Raw genomic sequence first — 18,992 nt, forward strand, 5'->3', positions numbered from 1 at the left:
CTTGGAAAGATTGATGGTGGTTGCCACCTTGTTCCATCACCAGGAACAGAATTACGTTTTGCTGGGTGTGCACCATTGGTGTAAACATACTCCGGTGGCTCATTTGATACATGTGTTAGTTTGCAACCTGATACTTGTAGGCCTCCGCTATTAATAGTATAAGATGTATTACAAGATGCCAAAGCGCAAGCAACAGAAGAAAACAACTAGAACTACATGCATTGGACTCCTAGAGCTGCTATCGCATCAGATGCTGAAACGACTTCCATGTAGGTATCCAACATAGCACCTGTATCACGCTGTGAACGTTAGGAATCATACAGTTTACATGAATCGCACAGACGCGCAGTAGGAGGTACACACCAGCAATAGTGCTCTATCGCTGCTTGTACAGGTAAGTTGAGTATTGTGATGTTCTGAAGTAGTAGCACACCGCCTTTATCACCAATGATGCATGTATGTGTGGGAAATTGTACCAAACCTTGACAATAAAAACACTGAGGAGGTGAGGTTATTGCCCTATGCAGAGCATCATTCATTGAAGCTGCCTTTTCAAGTATATCCTATGGGTTACACTGACTGCAGCATGTTACACATTACAATGATGCCTCGCCATGAGCGGGTCGAAATACATATTTGCTAGCGATAAATGCAACATGGAGTATAAAGGTACACCACCACTCAGTAGGTTTTTAATTCCTGGTTGAAACGCCCACACTTCTTTCCACGTGTGCTTGTCACGTGTAAGTATTCACTTGCTTTTCTCTTCCTTTTAACACTGGGTAATCTTCATTCTTCACTAGTCGTTGCCACTTATGGTGACTTTATTTCAATTTTCTGATAAACGAATGACAGTTATGTCATGGCACTTGTTGACGGAAATAGTGCTGTTTAATATGCTCCTTTTGCCGCTGCTATGTTTGCTTTAGCTTCCAGTGTTTCTAATGAGAATTTGTAATATCTGATGTAGGCCTTGATTATTCTGTCTGCACACAGCTATTCAATGTTAAAATATCCCCGATGGCACACACACTTATAATGAGTGCACAAGTCACACAATCTTTTCCATAATATGCTCCTGAATTGATTCCAAATTCCGGTGGCACCGACTGACTATACGGAGTATACTATTCCACCCCAACCATAAACATAAATCAGGATATCTTATGTTATTATAATGTATAAGATATCCTTTGCAACTGGACAATCATGGTTAACCTCTCTAGAGTCATAATGCATGCATGGTCATATGCAAACTACCACAGAAAAAAGCATACATTGAAGGTGCACCAGGGTGAAGACAGGCATAACAGCCCACTTGCAGAGGTTTTTAGTTCTTATGTCACAACCGTAACATAACGTAACATTCCCTACCATATGTTTTTCAATTACATAATGATTCTCCTAAAAGCTTAAGTTTTGAGAAAGTTAAAGTTGGAGGATGCAATGCTGGGTACAGCACAAGAATTAAGGAGACAGCAGATTCCCCAGTGCAGGTGCTAAATGCTCTCACACCCTCGCCGGCATTAGAAAAAATGTGCACGTGACATGTTAATGTGAGCCTGACTATGTTGATGAGTGTGCAAGACACTGTGTGATTGCCGCAGTAAGTCGCTAGAGTACGATTGAAATCCAGTAACAATTGTGTATTCTACTGGAACACACTGCCATGTCCTTAAAACCTCGGACATGGCTTGTTGTGATCATGAGGTGCACGGAGGAGAGGTGCACGGAGGAGAGGTGCACGGAGGAGAGGTGCACGCCAAGACCCGGGGAGAGGAGGGAGGTCTCACCTGGCACGGGTCTCTCTGAGGGGAACTCTAGGTACATGCCAGGGAAGGGAGCTCAGAAGGGGGGCTATACAGCCACTGCCCTCCCCACTCCCCGCAGCAGTGAGAACTGTTTCCCGCTACCACAAAGGGCCTCCTTCGTGAGCACGAGCTGTGCACCTAGTAAGCTCTTCATTTTTAGTGCAATTTGCAAAGTTGCAAGTCCATGGACGTTGCAACTTCATAAACCTTTACAAATACAAACACACTTCACATGCCAGGGTGAGCGACAAACTTGTTGGCAATCCATTCATGCCAGTATATAAACCGACCGTGAGCATTAAAAATAAAAATCAATCATACTGCCGTCCTCGCCCCTCCATACAAGTGTAAACCCTTATTGCAGCCTCCAGTGGCCTGGTTTGCAGTGTAGCGCGTGAACGAGGTGGAATCCTCCTTCCGGCCCCATCCATGACCCTGCCAGGCGGTTTCACTGTCATTGTTAGTAGGGAAGGAAAGATCAGAGCGGCGAACACAAGAAGTTTCACAAAGGAAGCAGGCATGTAGTAACAAGGGCGATAAACCTGGCTCCTCTGCTATGTCCAGCACAACAAGATGGTTGTACTTAGGTGGGTGTTCTTGTTTCCACTACTAGCACAGCTGTTCTGTAAAATATTTCAAAAACTGGGTTCGGTGGGAACTATTTGTAACCGGTCAGCTGAACTTTCCATCGTGTCCTGCAGTCCACCCCATTGCTGTTCACAAATAGCCCCATCATTAGGTGGGTAAAACTTGCTTACACGTGGCCTCGCGCCTTCTCCGTTGGCTCGTCCAATAGAATAACGAAAACACGGCGCGTGCGCTCATGTCTTTGTTCAGGCGATTCTTGGAAACTGGAGCTCAGATCGCGATTCACAACAACGTGAAGCACAGCAGCCTTTACTTGGCCTCAAGTTATTCCTAGCTGCTCGGGGGAGTTTTACATAGTACCCCCAGGGGCACCCCGCTTGCCCCCCCTCCCCCAAATTAGGTTACCCCAAAGAAGACACAAGAAACAGTTGTAGTTGGGTAACAAATGCTGCAGGATTTATTACATAATTCCAGGATATGTAATAGGTGGGTTATCTTACGGGCGATCCAGGGGCAGGCGGCCATCTACTTCACCTGCCCCGCCTGATGAGCCGGGCAGCACGGGAACGACCCGCAAGCGCTGCCCCCCAAGTGATTCTTTTTTCGATCACGTGCCGTTGTCATTCTACTCACGCCCCCCCTCTCGGGGCGGAGCGTCGCATAGCAAACCCCCGGTTGTTCAGGCCCACAACCGCCCACAGGCCTAGCGGGGCGCCGACCGGCTTCCGGGACCTCTCTGGAGGCTCCTCGTTTCGGCTCAGGCACCACGTGGTGCCGCGCAGAGGTACCCTTTGTACCGGCCTGCTTCCAGATCGCCCTGTAACTCCGCCTGCAACGAAAAGAAAACATTAAAACGTTCAGCCAAAAACCCCACCCCACCACACCACGCCGGGTAAGCGGAAGGGGGGGAAAAGGCGAGGTGGGCGACAAAGAGGTCGCCAGTGAGGGTGGGGGAAGGCTAAATAGCCTTCCCCTCACACCTGGGCCCGGAAGTGACGCGCCTTTCGCGTCACTTCCGGCCCCAACAAGGAGGGGGGGCACAATCAGCATCCCTGCTCCCGCCCCCCCCCCCCGACGTAGGGAGTGGGGAGGGGTGACCGGGGCCCCGGGGCCACTAAGGCGCCGACCGCCGATTGGCCCCCTGCGGGGGCCGCGGTCAGCGGCATAGTACCCCCAGGGGCACCCCGCTTGCCCCCCCTCCCCCAAATTAGGTTACCCCAAAGAAGACACAAGAAACAGTTGTAGTTGGGTAACAAATGCTGCAGGATTTATTACATAATTCCAGGATATGTAATAGGTGGGTTATCTTACGGGCGATCCAGGGGCAGGCGGCCATCTACTTCACCTGCCCCGCCTGATGAGCCGGGCAGCACGGGAACGACCCGCAAGCGCTGCCCCCCAAGTGATTCTTTTTTCGATCACGTGCCGTTGTCATTCTACTCACGCCCCCCCTCTCGGGGCGGAGCGTCGCATAGCAAACCCCCGGTTGTTCAGGCCCACAACCGCCCACAGGCCTAGCGGGGCGCCGACCGGCTTCCGGGACCTCTCTGGAGGCTCCTCGTTTCGGCTCAGGCACCACGTGGTGCCGCGCAGAGGTACCCTTTGTACCGGCCTGCTTCCAGATCGCCCTGTAACTCCGCCACAGCCCTGGAGGCGGCTAACCGTCGCAACCAGGGCCCCCCACCAACCTAGATCTTTACCTGCACCCGCTATTCACCAATGCTTCGCCTAAATCCAATAAAAACAGGTCCATGCCTATTTGGGAGAGGTGTACCCCATCCATGTCGAAGTACCCCTTCACATTCCCCCGAATCATTTCATGGCGAATAAAGCCCAAACCCCTTTGGGCTGTGAACTTACGCATTGCTCCATTAATGCGCCTCCTGGAGTGCTCTACCGCCTCTAATGATTTAGCTCCCCGCCAAGACCTGCGGGGGATGATCTCTGACCACACGATCTCACACTCGCCCAGACGTTTGCATATTTCCCCTAAGTCTCTTTTCATGGCTAATAACAGCAACCGTCTCCCCAAGGTAACAAGGTCGTTACCGCCCAGGTGTATCACCAACAGGTGGGGCAAGGTGGACCCGTGTGCTCTTAGTCTCTGCTCGATCTTATTCCTGAGTTCGAACCATCTCATCCCCGGCACCCCCATCCATTCCACTTTGGTCTGAGGGAAGTGTCGCATCCACTGTCGGTGCAGTGCCCATTGGGCCGCCCGGGCGACAAATGAATGGCCGATCACCCACACCACTCGTCCTAATAAAAGAAGAGACATGGTGTGCACACAAGTTATTTAATCAGAAAGGGTGATTTCCACGATACACACCGTAAATCACAAACATTTTACCAAATGCTGCCTCACGGGCGAACATATAACTTATAGCAATCAGATTCCCAACGCCCCAGTTTCTTCACCTGCGCGGCCTCTAATCCCGCCAGGTGAGCGGCGGTGGCAGCGCCAATGCGGAAGGAGTGGCTGGAATACCTTCTGTCCGACTGTGCGAGCCCCGCCCTGGCCAAACTAGCCCTGATTACCTGCTCGAACTGGTATCTAGTTACAGGGGTACCATTTGAATGCAACAGGAGATAACCCGGGCCAGGCGGTCTGTGCTCCAAAAATGCCTTTACCCATTGTACTGGGCAGAACCTGGGGTCACCTAGAGGCTGGAGAACCACCCTGATCCCCCGCCCCGCCTGATCGGTCTTGGACTTGCGTAAAAGAATGGTCAGTGACCCGGAGATAGACACATCTGAAATTCCCAGCGCATCTCCTGAACAGTCGACCTTGGACCTAGCCACTAACTCACTGACTCTAAAAGCCCCGAAAAACGCTAAGCAGAATGTGGCTGAAAACAGCGTGGCTTCGTAATGAGAGTAGGTGACTGACTCAAGGGCCCCTAGCATGCCTTTCAGGATTTCAAAATCAATGGGCGCTCGATTATCAGGGGCCCTGGGCTCCTCCCTAGCCCAACCCTTCAAGGCGGCCCGGATGGGATAGGAGTTAGTGGGATCCGCCCCGCCAGACAACCTAGTGTCGTGGCTTACGGCTGCCAAGTGACTGCCCACCCATGAACGGCTCTTCCCTTGTCCCCTCGCCCACACCAGAAATGCTCGGACCTGGGACACCATCGCAGCCCCTGAAGTACCCAGTGCTACAGAAGTTGCTCTGAATGTTGCCATGTGGGCGCTGTAACGCCTCCTGGTACCTGGGGCCAGAGCTCTTTCTCCCATCGCTTTCAGGCTCAGTCCCACTGCAGGATCCTCCATAGATGGTCCGGGAATGGGGTCATCTGCGCTCTCGCCCGCGGCCAGGCCTCCCTGAATCGGAGCCACTGAAAACGAGAAAGAGCGTCAGCTGCCACATTTTGAATCCCCTCAATGTGCCTGGCTTTAAACTCTACATTGATGCGCAGGCAAGCCCGGACCAACTCCCTTAGCAAGCACAGCACCAGCCGGCACCTGGCGGACTGGTTGTTAATTGCCTGAACGACCGCCAAGTTGTCGGACCAGAAAACCACCTTTCTGTCAGCCATTGCCGCCGGCCAGAGGTGTAATGCAACAACAATCGGGTAAAGCTCCAACACAGTAATGTTTTTGGTGATCCCACGCCTGCGCCAAACATTGGGCCATCCCTGCGCGCACCATTCTTCGCCCAGGATAGCCCCAAAACCTTCCCTGCCTGAGGCATCTGTGAAAAGGCAAAGTTCCTGACTATCAATCCAGGGCTGCTTCCAAATAACCGTCCCATTGAAGCAGGCGAGGAACTCGCTCCATACCACCAGATCCTGCTTCAGCCCTGTCCCCAGCTTGACCCAGTGATGTTTCTTTTTTACACCAGCCGTCGCCCTAGCCAGCCGGCGTGCAAAGACCCTCCCCATGGGTATGACCTTTAGCGCAAAATTCAGGGTTCCTAGCAGGCATTGGACTTCACCTAGAGTAGCCTTGTCCCTACCCAGTAGATCGCAGATCTCCTGACGCAGGGCCTGTACCTTATCCGCAGGGAGTCGGGACACGCCGTTTACCGTGTCCAACTCGATGCCCAAGAATACCAAAACCTGCGCCGGACCCTCGGTCTTACCAGGAGCTAAAGGTACGCCCAAGTGTCCTGCCAATTCCTTGAAACATTGCAGCGCCCGTGCACAATCTTGCGAATCAGCTCCCCCGATGAACAGGAAATCATCCAGGTAGTGGGTCACTCCCTCAATGCCATACCTGTTTGTTAAGGCCCACTGTAGGAAGGAGCTGAACGCCTCAAAGTACGCACAAGACACCGAGCATCCCATGGGCATACACCTATCATAAAAGACCTGGTCCCCCCACCTGAAGCCCAGAAGGTGTTGGCTGTCCGGGTGTACTGGCAGGAGCCTGAAGGCAGATTCGATATCAGACTTAGCCAACCAGGCTCCCTTCCCTGCCCTCCTGATCATGTCGACTGCCAGGTCTAGGGAGCAGTAGGACACTGAGCATTTACCTTCGTCCAACCAGGAATTCACGGAGTCCCCTTCTGGGTGTGAAAGGTTGTGGATAAGCCGGAAAGCCCCCGGCTCCTTTTTAGGTACCACCCCCAGTGGGGAAATCACAAAATGGGGCATAGGGGGTGAGGAAAATGGGCCCGCCACCCTGCCCAAAGACACCTCCTTTGCTATTTTATCCAGCACTACCTCCGGGTGTTCCCTAGCTGATTTCTGATTCTCCGCATCCCTGCTCACTAAGGGGCCTTGATAAGGAATGCGGAAACCGTCTAAGAAACCCTCAGAAATGAGGGACCCTTCCTTGCTAGTGTAACCGCGAAGTGCGCTGAGGAGGTTCTTTACGCAGATGGGAGAGGGGCCTTTCACATGATCGTGCGGGGCTAGGTCAAGCGCGCTGGCAGCTGAGTACGCGGGGGGCCAAAGCGCAGGAGGGGGGGAAACCCCCGGGCTACTTGCTCGATGAAGGCTTGTCGGGGGTGTCGCGCTTGGAGCATGCGGTCGCGGCGTGGGGAGCCCCGCACACGCTGCAGTTGTGGGCAAAACGGCATGATTTGTCCCAAGAGCAGAACCCTGCATTGAAGAGCCTGCAAGTTCCAGGAGACCGTGCCCGAAAGCCAGGCCTGCGACCCCCCCCACGCCCACCCCGAAAGGACTTCCTGCTCTCCCATTTCTTCTCTTTTTTATCCTCTTTCTCCTTGCTCTTCACCCCGCTCTCTGCACCTGACTTCGTCGTAGACCCCTCAGTATGCTTGCCCATGTGTTTTACCCATAAGCGGACCTCCAACTGGTCCCATTCAAGATCTGGGCAGATTGCTCTCTGTCTGCGGAAGTCACAATCATAGTGGTACCATCCCATGCCCCCACCCTTCGCAGCCTCCTCAGTAATCACACTTGCATAGTGGAAGAGGCCAGGCCCTTCATCTGGGAATTTCTCCACTATCACTGCTGCAAAAATGGCAAAGGCCTGACCCCAAGTCACAATATTTTTGGTGGGATACACATGGTACCGCACCCGCTTGTCCTCTTCCTTGTTGCCCATCCTCCTAGTATCTACCCCTTCCGCCCCATGCATCAGAAGGGTGAAAATATCAATAAATTCCCTGCGCCAAATCCCTTCTTTGGCCACTAGGGGGACCATCCAAGCGAGAGAACAGCGGCCCGATACCAGCGGGGCCGTGGTAACTAGAGGCTTAGGTGCTACTGCTGGCGTTGGTGCCGGCGTCGGTACCACTGGGGGAACCACTACTGCAGAGTCAAACGCACTTGCCGCGCTCTCGGCCACCGCAGCAGCTGGGGGTGTGGGCCGCGGAGGAGGTTCCAACGCAGCCTGCGGCGGACACCAAACCTGCGTGAAGCCCCCCGGCGCCGGGGGGGCAGTCGGCGGCGGTGGGGCGAGCGGACCAACCCCTAGGGGTGACCTGGCAGACAGCAGACCGGATCTGACCTCAGCCATGAAGTCTTTTAGAGTGTCTGAAAGCTTACCCAAATCCTCTGCCGAGGCAAATGTCGCCTGGGGCGGGCCGGGCAGTCCGTTGTGCGCCCCCGTCCCCAAGCTAACCGTCGCATGGGGGGGGGCTGGGGCTTTGTGCGGAGGGGCCGCTCTATTCCGAGCCGGTGGTTGTTCGACCGGAAAGTCTTTGCTCGTGGGGCGGCGGATTCTTTTTGACCGTGACGGGCCCGCAACCTCCCCTACATCCTTATCCGTAGCCGGACCTTCCATCGCTATCCCAGAATCTGGGGGGGTACTGGCTTTCAATAGTTCCGTCGCCCAAGCTAAACCCTTGGCCCTCGTCAGCTCCAGGAAAGCGGCAATCCGTGCTTCCTCCGAAGTGTCCGTCGCGGACTCCTCAACCTGAGTCCCTGGTGTGAAAAGGGGGGGGGATAATCCTTGGCTGTCCATCACTTAGCAGTTGTTCTCTCTTATCTGTAATCAGGAAAGAGAGAAAGTTAACCGCCTGTTCGTCCCCTTTGAGGTTAGTTCTTCGCTCCTGAGTACCACATGCTACTCCGAGAGGTACCCCCCTCCCCCAACTGCCCGTACTTACTCCCTTCCGAGCCCCCGAGTACGAATGATCTTTTTGGCTCGCGTCTCTCAGTCGGCAATTAATAAAACCTCCAGTCACCGAAAGCGTGGAATGTACTGAAAGAAAAAAAACCAGAATAAGCCCCAGAAATATGCGTACACAAAAGGGCGAGACTGAAACGCAGAAAAATAGGGGGAGGGGGGGGGGGGGGGGGGGGGAAGGACACGGGTGCTCGTACAATTACTTTACCATGCACACCCCGTTCGCTTTTGGACCATTCCCCACTTCGAACCTGGCCAGCAGCATTGAGTTCGCTGGCGCCCCACCCCCATACTACAGCCTGGTGGCCATTTAGCCCCAAAATCACTGTCTCACGTGAAGTGCACATGTCCAAAATCATTGATTCGCCTTTATATTGCGAGCGCTCTTGCAATTATTGGCGCACTTTACATTACATCTTCAGCCACGGGGCCCGCCCTTAACATCCCGGCAACTACGCGATCCCCTGCCGGTGACCCGCGCGCGGCATTGCTGCACCCCAAACCCTTGTTTGGCTACGCTTGCTGGGGGCCGTTCCCCCCGCCGATCCCACTAGACAAATCAAACCTAGCAGTGGCAGGCCGCCGAGGGATACAATTGCATGTGTATGTATACAGATTTGGCCCGTATATAGTCAGTGCTTGCATGAGGGCACCGCATGTACATTGCACTTCAGGCCCCGGGAGACAATAAAAGCTTTGGCCGGGATCACACGGAACAGACGCGACACCCTGCCCAACCGGGCGCCGGAGCAGACGCGCCCCCGGGGGTCAAATGCTGGTTCCTGCCGTAGACGGCAGACCAGCCTGCATCCCCTACCTCTCCCCAGGCTCACCGCGTGAAGACAGACGCCGCTCCGCGATCGCTGCGGCGACAGATTTCAAGAAAGTGGGTTTACTCGCGACTTCAACGGGCAAATCGTAAGCCTGGCCCCCCTAAAACCGTTGAGCACCGCGACCCCCGTGAAATGGCACCACTTATGCGAGGTCGATCGTTAACACCCTACCCTGTTTAAATAGCGCGAAGGTTATTTAAAGCGCTATAGCTGTACCCCCGATACCAGATGTCCGTGCCCTGGCGCACACGCGGGCCACGGCTCACCCCCACCTATTTATAAAGCGTAACTTCACCCTTTAGCGCGAGATCAACCCGGAGGTGTTGGAGCCCATCGCGCCGCATCCACATAAATATCGGCACGGGGGGAATATGTGATATACTCCGCATCACAGGAATGCGACCGCTGCCCCGCGACTCAACAACGCCCAAACCATTCGATATTGTGGACCCGAGCCCCGGCCCTTTGTACGCTTAGTTCCTAAGCATAACTTCAATATTTAGAGCGAACCCAACCCATAGATATTGGAGCCCGTCGCGCCTCTTTCCCCCCCATATAAGCACGGGAAGAATGAGGGACATACCCCGCATCGCAGGCAGCAAACGCGGCCCCGAGACTCGAAAGCACCGACTCATACGCCTATGAAGCCCGGAGCCTTGGTCCCCAACTACGGTAACTTTTACGCACAAGCTTCCTCTAAAGAGAACTCGATCTTATTGCACCGTATTTAGACACATCCAAGCACGGGGAGATAAAGCGACCGGACGGGGCCGGACAAGGGCTCACACTGACCCCTGGCCGCAAAGAGAAACATGTTATACCCCACAACCAAGATGGGAGCCAATATGCCCCCACACGCAAGATGGACGCCGCATTCCCTGCCGGTTGCGTCCTGCGATCGACTCCTCGCGCCCACCCGCGCTAGGCATCGTGGCAGGGAGACGAACAAAACACAGCTTCCCCAACCATCGCACGCCCCGGTCAACGTTAATAAAACACGAGCCTTGCTCCGAGCACGGTCCCCCCCCGCCCGTGGCACTCCGACCACAGGGCCCCGTCTCCTGGTACTGCCCAGGGACAGGGCCGGGGCGAGGGGGCAATCCGGCAACTCACCGCGAATATTAGAAGTCCCTCAGCAAGGCAACGACGACGCCCCCGCGAAACGACGCTGCGTCCGGTTCGTCGTCACAAAAGGCGAGGTGGGCGACAAAGAGGTCGCCAGTGAGGGTGGGGGAAGGCTAAATAGCCTTCCCCTCACACCTGGGCCCGGAAGTGACGCGCCTTTCGCGTCACTTCCGGCCCCAACAAGGAGGGGGGGCACAATCAGCATCCCTGCTCCCGCCCCCCCCCCCCGACGTAGGGAGTGGGGAGGGGTGACCGGGGCCCCGGGGCCACTAAGGCGCCGACCGCCGATTGGCCCCCTGCGGGGGCCGCGGTCAGCGGCATTCCTGGTGAGCCAGAGACGAAAACCTGTTTGCTACCTCTGCAGTTACAGGGCAGCGACATCCGCTCTCCCAGAGAAACAACATTAGGAGAAGTGGGAAAACACGCTGGAGAACAGGTAGTCACGGATCTTACTTAATACACTCCGGCTCCGATATTGTGACGTGTGGGAATACAGCAAGACTCGAGTTACACGCTTACATACAACTGGGAGGGAAGAGCGTGTTCCTAGAACAGCTTGGATTTTTTTTTCACTATAACATAGTAACCACCACAATTTCTGGCCGTCGAAAATGACCGTATGAGATTGACAAACTACTGTCCCAGTCAGGAAATTGGAATCTATTCAAGTTAAGGTACGTTTGGAATGCTTTTCCCACACCTTTAATTAAAAAAAATACGTTTTTGTGCCACCAAGAGGAAGCTATTCCACCTACCACATATCTTTAATAGCAAACTGGTTGAGCTAGAAACTAAGGGGCATATTTACAATAAAGTGTCAAAGCGTGTTGTTAAGCCAAGAAGGCTAACGGCACGCTTCGTCACTTTAGAAACGTAGGGCTGCACCATATTTGCTAGAATATGGTGCAGCCCTGCGTTTCCCCCTGCGCTGGCACTAACTTTAGCTGCCTAGCGCCAGCGCAGGCACCCTTTCACCATAATGCAAGGGGGCCTGTGTTGAGGGGAAGATTGTTTATGTGCAGGAATAGGGACCTATTCCTGCACATAAACAATCTTTAAATGCGGTTTTGTAACTTCTATGTGTGCTGCTTAATGCAGAACACATAGTAGTTGCAAACAGCATTTAAAACAAGCATTGGCATAGCCAATAGGTCTCGCCTTTGGGACCTTATAAGTGTTTAGCCATGCAACAGTTGTATAACTAAATACTTATAAGGTCCCAAAAGCGAGACCTATTGGCTATGCAAACCGGCTGTGCGGCCGCGAAAGTGAAAGTGATCGCGATCAAACATCAAAGCGGCCGTAAAAGTGAAAATAATCGCGTAAAGCGCGGCACGCGCGCCCGCGCACATGCACTGTAGCTCTAGGCTAGCCTGGTAGCACTTTTTGGAGCCCTCTCAATAAGTCTCGCCAGACCAGCGCATGCGCTGGGTCAGGCGAGACCTAAAAAATGAATGTTTATGTGCTGGAAGGGAGACCTTCCTACACATGAACAATAAGAGGCAATTTACTGTTTCTATGTGTGCTGTACAAGGCAGCACACACGGAAACAGCAAAAACGAGGAGAAATAAAGCATTTCTCCTCGTTTTTAAGACCAGGTTTTCCCTGGGCTTAATTCTGGCGCTGCCTCCTGTTTACACTACCCTTTAAACAGGAGGCAATGTCAAAATCAATGGGTGTTGCGGTGGAACGCCCACCACAACACCCATTGCCCCCCCCCCTTTCACGGTAAACACAGCGTGAAAGGGTGCCTTATTTACAAGTCAACATTAAGCCATGTTAAATGGCTTAACGCTGCCTCGTAAATAAGGCGAGGCCCCTATCGCCATCCCATTGTCACTGAAAGTGATGTGGTGGCGATAGGGGCTGGTAAATATGCCCCTAAGTGTCTCATTTAGAGGTGGCCAGCCACAAAGTTGGAGAAAGGTTTATCACTTTTTAATAAGGATCATTTCTTCAATCTTAAAAAAATACTATGAGTCAGGGCATTGTTTACTGTGGGACAGGAGGCAACACGGGGTGGGGGGCTTAGGGGGAAAGGCAACACAGAGGGAGGAAAGTCACTTTTTCCCCACACTGTCACTTGTCCGTGTTGCCTTCCCCTGCACCTCCCCTCCATTCCTGTTGCGTTCCACCAGTCCCCTCAGCCACTAATAAAACAAGCATTTGGTAAATGCACTAGGCTTCGCCTATGTGATTAATAATATCTATTTATTAAGTTTTAGCTTGATAAGCAGTTGTGCAATATAATTTAAAGGAACTCCGTAAAAGTGTTATGACTTGTTTATTGAGAAAGGCAATATATTGTGCATAACAGGTGGATTGGCACTGGTGTACATGATACTGGGGAAAAAAACAGCATTCCCACATCCCCAACCATGGACTGACCATACTTAACAATCAAGGTAAATATCATCTTACAGGGGGAAGGACTGCTTTCGATAAGAATTCTTTGGTCCCTCCAGCTGGGAACAATTATGGGTTTATGTTACAGTATTCAAAGGGGCAGGTAACTGCTGTTACTGGTCCCATTGGAATTTAAAAGACTACTTGTAATGAGGAACAGAGTCGATAACTACATCCTGCAACAGGAAATGTTTAACCCCTTCCATGCTGGACGGATTCCCCTGCTGTGCTGATCTTTTCTGCGCGGGCGTGGTCATGACGGAACGGTTCCGTCATGAGCACAGCTCAACCGTGGCTCATGACGGAACCGTTCCGTCATGAGCACCGAAGGGGTTAAATAACCGAATAAACTGAAAGAGCAGACCTCTGGGAGGCTTTATACAGACTGCCTGCTGTGATGATGCAACATGCAGAGTGAGCGTGAGGCCAGGTACAGACAACCCGCTCCCCGTGCACGCCATCACACGTACCTTCTACAGTCATTGCAAGTGAAGCCTGAACAGAGAATAGGGCCCGAGAAGGAGCACTGGTGGAGCGCAGGAGTGATGGCCCGCGGCACATCTACGAGACATGGGGCTAGACAGAGCAAAATATGGCTTCCATTCTTTCTTTTTTAACCTTGCCCTAAATTCACTTTAGTTATGTTTTTAAAGAGTGTTGTCTTCAGTAAGAAATCTGGTATGGTGTCCACGCTGTCTATTATAGAACCAGAGCTATAACGCCAGGCTTTTTACTTCGTTACTTTGTAAGCTCCAGAGCAAATTGTATCTCCCGGTGCCTCAGCGTCCAGCCAAAATAAAGTACGACATGTGTAAAAAACAGTTAACCTTTGCAAACAAATGCCTGGTGGTACTGGAAGCTGAATATTCATTGGCCTTCGACCCACTGACCTTAAATTCATTCAGAGAAAAAAAAAAGAATAAGGTGCCAGCAGGCAAAGCTAATGTTTGCTGATGCAAACAAACTCTTAAAAGTGACTATATGCAGGCCAACCAACACAACCCACCCTCCAAAGGAGAACCGAGCTGTCCGTCCTCTAGTACTTATTACCTCCTCGTCCCATTCCTTATCAGTGAGCAGCTAGTCTGCTCCCCAGAAACCTATACCTAGCAGAACATTTTAGCACTTTCCCCCAATATGGCACCACCAATCAGGTGAGCATATAGGGGAAAGTGCGTCACACAACTACCTGTTCGTTTTTTTCTGCCTTCGCAGTCTCTTTGCCTAGCAGGACGTGGGTCCGGTAAGTGTATCGTTCCTTTCATTTTAATAATTTTTTTGAGCGGCCTGCTGTAGCGGCTGCCTTCTTCTATGCTTTTTATTGCTTTTTGCTTTGTGTGGATTGTGCTGTTTGCGCGGCTCGCTCTAACGGCCGCCTGTGCCCGTTTTCTCACGTGTGGTGTGCGGCATGCTGTAGCGGCCGCTCACCTACTGGCTCTCCCGTTGCGCCCTGCTATAGCGGGCGGGGGTCTTCGGTGGTTCCTTGCAGCATGGAGCGTCCTCCTGGGTTCCCCGCCTCATTATGGGATTTCCGCCAGCTGGGTCTCTCCCTTTCAACTTCCGCCCTCTCTGTTAGTTGCGCGAGAGGTCGGGGGCCTCGGGACTTCGTTCCTTTTAAATGGGGGCTTTTTTCTGTTGGTCCCCGACCTTTTACTGGTTGTTGGAGTGCCTTGTGTTGCTTTTTGCATCCTTGCTTCCATGAACCAGGGTGCCTCGTGCTCTGCTGCTCCAACTTTGGATGCCCTGCGCCTCATTATTAATGAGGCTGTCTCTGCTGCTTTCCGGGCTCGGGAGGCTGCTGGCCCTCCTGCCAAGGTGCCTCGTGGGTCTATTGATCCACCTGACGCTCCTGCTGACGATTTGACTGAGGAGGAGGAGTGTGTGCGTGGGCGTTTTGTTCAGGGTGCAGAGCTCTCTGATTTATTCTCCCATCTGCGTGATAATTTTGGGTTCGCGTCTCCTGCATCTGAGGTCCTGGAGGATGACTTCTTTACCCAGTATCACCAACGACTCCAGAATCCTTCCCCTTGCATGGTGCTGTGCGCAAGGTGCTGGATCATGAGTGGAAGGAGGTTGATAAGTCCACCTTCCCGCGCTTTTTATCCAGACGTTATCCTTTGGAGGGGTTTGCTGCTGAGTTTCCGCAGGCCGTCAAGGTGGACAATTTGATGGCTGGTCTTTCCTCACAGGGTTTGGTTCTGTCTGATGACGCCCTTCTTTCCGACGCTGTGGATAAACGTGTTGAGGGGGCAGTGAAGCGTTCCTACGCTTCTTCCAACTTTTCTGTCAGGGCGACGGCCTATTCTAATTACATGGTCCAATCCCTGCTGAAGGAATTCCAGTCCCTGGCTCTTCTTTTGCAGGATGGGGAGAATGCCTGATCTCTCTTGGCCCTCATGGAGTTGCAGGTGCACTATTTGTCCGATATTTCCTTTGTCAATTTGAGTGCTGCTGCGGCTGCTTCTGGTGCTTCGATTGCTGCGAGGCATCATATCTGGATGGGTTCCTGGAAGGCTGAGTCTTCTCAGAAGGCGGTCCTACTTAAGTTGCCCTTTGTGGGGTCCAAGGTGTTCGGGCCTCAGCTGGAGGACATGATCAAGCAGTCGGCCACGAAAGGGCTGCGAAGCACCCCAAGCAGCAGGCCCAAAGGCACGGCGGTAGCCAAAACCATGTCCCCGAGAAGGAGGGCGGACAGGAGCTACACGAAGCTCTTGGCCTCTCTGGTGGGTATTCTCCATTCCAGAGGTCTTCAGGTTTTTCCCTTTCTTGACGATTGGTTGATTGTTTCTCCTTCTTATTCTCAGGCTCTGTCGGATGTGGACCAGGTGTGTCATCTTCTAGGGTCCTTTGGGTTCCTCATCAACCACCGGAAGTCGTCCCTGATGTCCACCCAGTCTCTGAAGTTCCTGGGGGCTCTGTTCCGCATGGATCTGGGGATGGTGTTCCTTTCCAAGGAGCGGCAGTTGACTTTGTACCGTCACCTTTCTTGGGTTCTGTCCCAATCCACGGTGTTTGCCCGGCTCTGGTTGCAGAGTCAGGGGGAGATGGCTTCCACTCTGCATCTCCTCCCTTGGGCCCGGCTGCATTTGTATACCCTCCTACATCACGTTCTGGCCCACTGGGATCCTGCCTCTCAGGACTACGAGACTCTTATTCCTGTCACCCCGGGGATTCAGGCTGCCCTCCAGTGGTGGTTGTCACCTCAGTCTCTTTCCCGGGGCTTCGACTTGCTTCCACCTCCGGCTGTGGCTGTTTTGTCAACGGATGCCAGTGCCATTGGTTGGGGGGGCGGTCATGGGTCCTTTCAAGGTTCAGGGTCGGTGGTTCCTGTTCGAGTCTCGTCGTCGAACTGGAAGGAGTTGAGGGTGGTTTGGTTGGCTCTCTTGTGGTTTGCTCCTCTTCTTCTGGGTCGTGCTGTCTTGGTGCAGACCGACAACCAGGTTGTTCGGGCTTATGTGAATCGCCAAGGGGGCATGTGCCAGTCTCTGTTTCTCCTCTCCAGGACAATCGGTCTTTGGGCCGAGAACAATCTGTTGTCTCTGATGGCGGTGTATCTTCCAGGGACGGAGAATGGGCCTGAGCAGGGTGTTCCCTTCCTCTGGAGCGATGTGTCTGTCCCCTCTTCTGTTCCGTCAGATTGTCCTCCAGTTCGGCCTTCCCTGGCTGGATCTGTTTGCCTTCGAGGAGTCTGCCCTTCTTCCCCATTTTTGCAGCCTGGTTCCTTCTCGGCTTGCGTGGGCGATCGACGCCTTCACGGTTCCTCGGTCCCTGGGTCTTCTGTTTGCCTTCCCGCCTTTTGCTTTGATCCCCCGGGTCCTCCGGAAACTTCGGTTGGATCGGGCGGAGATTCTTCTGGTGGTGCCGGAGTGGGCCCGGCGGTCTTGGTTTCCCCTTCTGTTGTCCTTGTTGGTTTGCCCCCATTGGCAGTTTCCTCTGTGGCCGTCCCCTCTGCGGATTCCTCTTCTCCGGGTGTCCTCTCTGCGCCGCCTCCGGCTGGGGGTCTGGCACTTGAAAGGTTAAATTTGTTGGTCCAGGGTTGTTCTGACGAACTGGCCCAGAGTATCCAGTTGTCTAGACGTCCTTCCACCTTGAGGTCTTACGACCGTCATTGGAATAACTTCTCCTCCTGGTGCCTTGGGAAGGGGTTTTTTTTTCATCCTCCTCCTGTGCGGCTGCTCGGGGGCTGGACTTCTTGCGTGATGGGTTTGTCCTGGGGCTCACTGTTTCGACGCTCCATGCGCAATGGGCTGCCATTCTTGCTTTTCGGGGTTCTAATGTGTCTTCTGTCTCCCCTTTGGTGGCCCGCCTTCTGCGGAGTTTTTTGATTCAGCGACCTGTTTCTCGCTCTCCTGTCCCGGCCTGGGATCTTCCCCTTGTTCTGCAGGCCTTGACTGGGCCCCCCTTTGAGCCTTTGCTTTCGGTGGACCTTAAGTTCCTTACGGCTAAGGTTGTTTTTTGGTGGCTGTTTCTTCTGGTCGGCGGATTGGTGCCTTGATGACCTCTCCTTTTTTTTTGCGCTTCTGCTTGGACAAAGCAATTCTTCGTCCTTCTCAGTTCTTTCTGCCCAAGGTTTTGTCTACTTTCCACTGTCCGGAGGATATTGTCCTCTCTGTCTTTTTTCCGGACCCCTCCTCCCCGGAGGAGGTGGTTCTGCATAGTTTGGATGTGTTGTGGGCTCTCCGCATCTATATGGATCGCTCCAGTGCCTTTCGTAAGGTTGATTCTTTGTTTGTTACCTACGGGACCTCAGGGAAGGGGCATCGTCCTTCCTTATCCACCTTGTCACGTTGGGTGAAATGTGCTGTGGTTTCCGCTTATGAATCGGCTCACTGTCCTCTCCCTTCTTCGGTTCAGGGTCGTTCTACCCGGGGTGTATTCTCCTCCTGGGCCATGCTCAAGGGTGCCTCCTTGCGTGACATTTGTAATGCTGCCACTTGGGCCTCTACCATACGTTTGTTTCTCATTACCATCTTCAGTTGGGGATGGCGGCCTCGGCTGCCTTTGGCTCTCATGTTTTGTCTGCTGTACATGATGCTCGATTTGTACTGCTTTCATTTGATTAAATTGACCTGTTTTGCTTCAATTTATGGTCTTTGTTTTTTCAATCACCGTGTGCTTGTGTATGGGCTCACTGATAAGGAATGGGACGGGAAGACCTGACGAGGAGGTAATGCCCAGTTACTCACCGGTAATATTCATTACTCTGAGTCTTGGTCTTCCCGTCCCATTCATGAGCCCTTCCCTCCCTGTTTTTTTGGGGGGGGGGTGATTGTTTTTATTTCTGGGTTTCTTTGGTATTCTCAGGTAGTTGTGTGACGCACTTCCCCCTATATGCTCACCTGATTGGTGGCGCCATATTGGGGGAAGTGTTAAAAAGTTCTTCTAGGTATAGGGTTCTGGGGCGCAGACTAGCTGCTCACTGATAAGGAATGGGACTGGAAGACCAGGACTCGGAGTAATGAATATTACAGGTGAATAATCGGGCATTCTTCGAGTGCACACAATATTTGCTTAGGCTAGGGTTACGACCAAGCAAAAAGCAACAGCCCTGTCATTTTCAGCTGTTTGCAGGGACAGGCAGGAGCCCCAAACTAAAACTTTCAAGAATTTAACAGAAACACACGACAGCAGCAAGTGTTAAAACAAATGTAAGGGGACGGGGCCATTTTTGAAGTTCCCACACCACAA

General features: G+C 52.9%; 1 protein-coding gene and 1 long non-coding RNA gene across 2 annotated transcripts in view; one reads left to right on the forward strand and one right to left on the reverse strand.

The window, feature by feature from the left end:
- Window positions 1-18,992, reverse strand: part of PFKFB3 (6-phosphofructo-2-kinase/fructose-2,6-biphosphatase 3) — a 269,808-nt gene that overhangs the window by 147,120 nt on the left and 103,696 nt on the right. The gene's annotated exons all lie outside the window — the stretch shown is intronic.
- Window positions 196-18,992, forward strand: part of LOC146855661 (uncharacterized) — a 114,108-nt gene continuing 95,311 nt past the window's right edge. Inside the window, exon 1 of the long non-coding RNA XR_014981364.1 lies at window positions 196-394. This is a non-coding gene — a long non-coding RNA (uncharacterized LOC146855661). The remainder of the gene's footprint in view (window positions 395-18,992) is intronic.

This window comes from Triturus cristatus, chromosome 4_1 (assembly GCF_964204655.1).
Source record: "Triturus cristatus chromosome 4_1, aTriCri1.1, whole genome shotgun sequence".
Classification (NCBI taxonomy): Eukaryota; Metazoa; Chordata; class Amphibia; order Caudata; family Salamandridae; genus Triturus; species Triturus cristatus.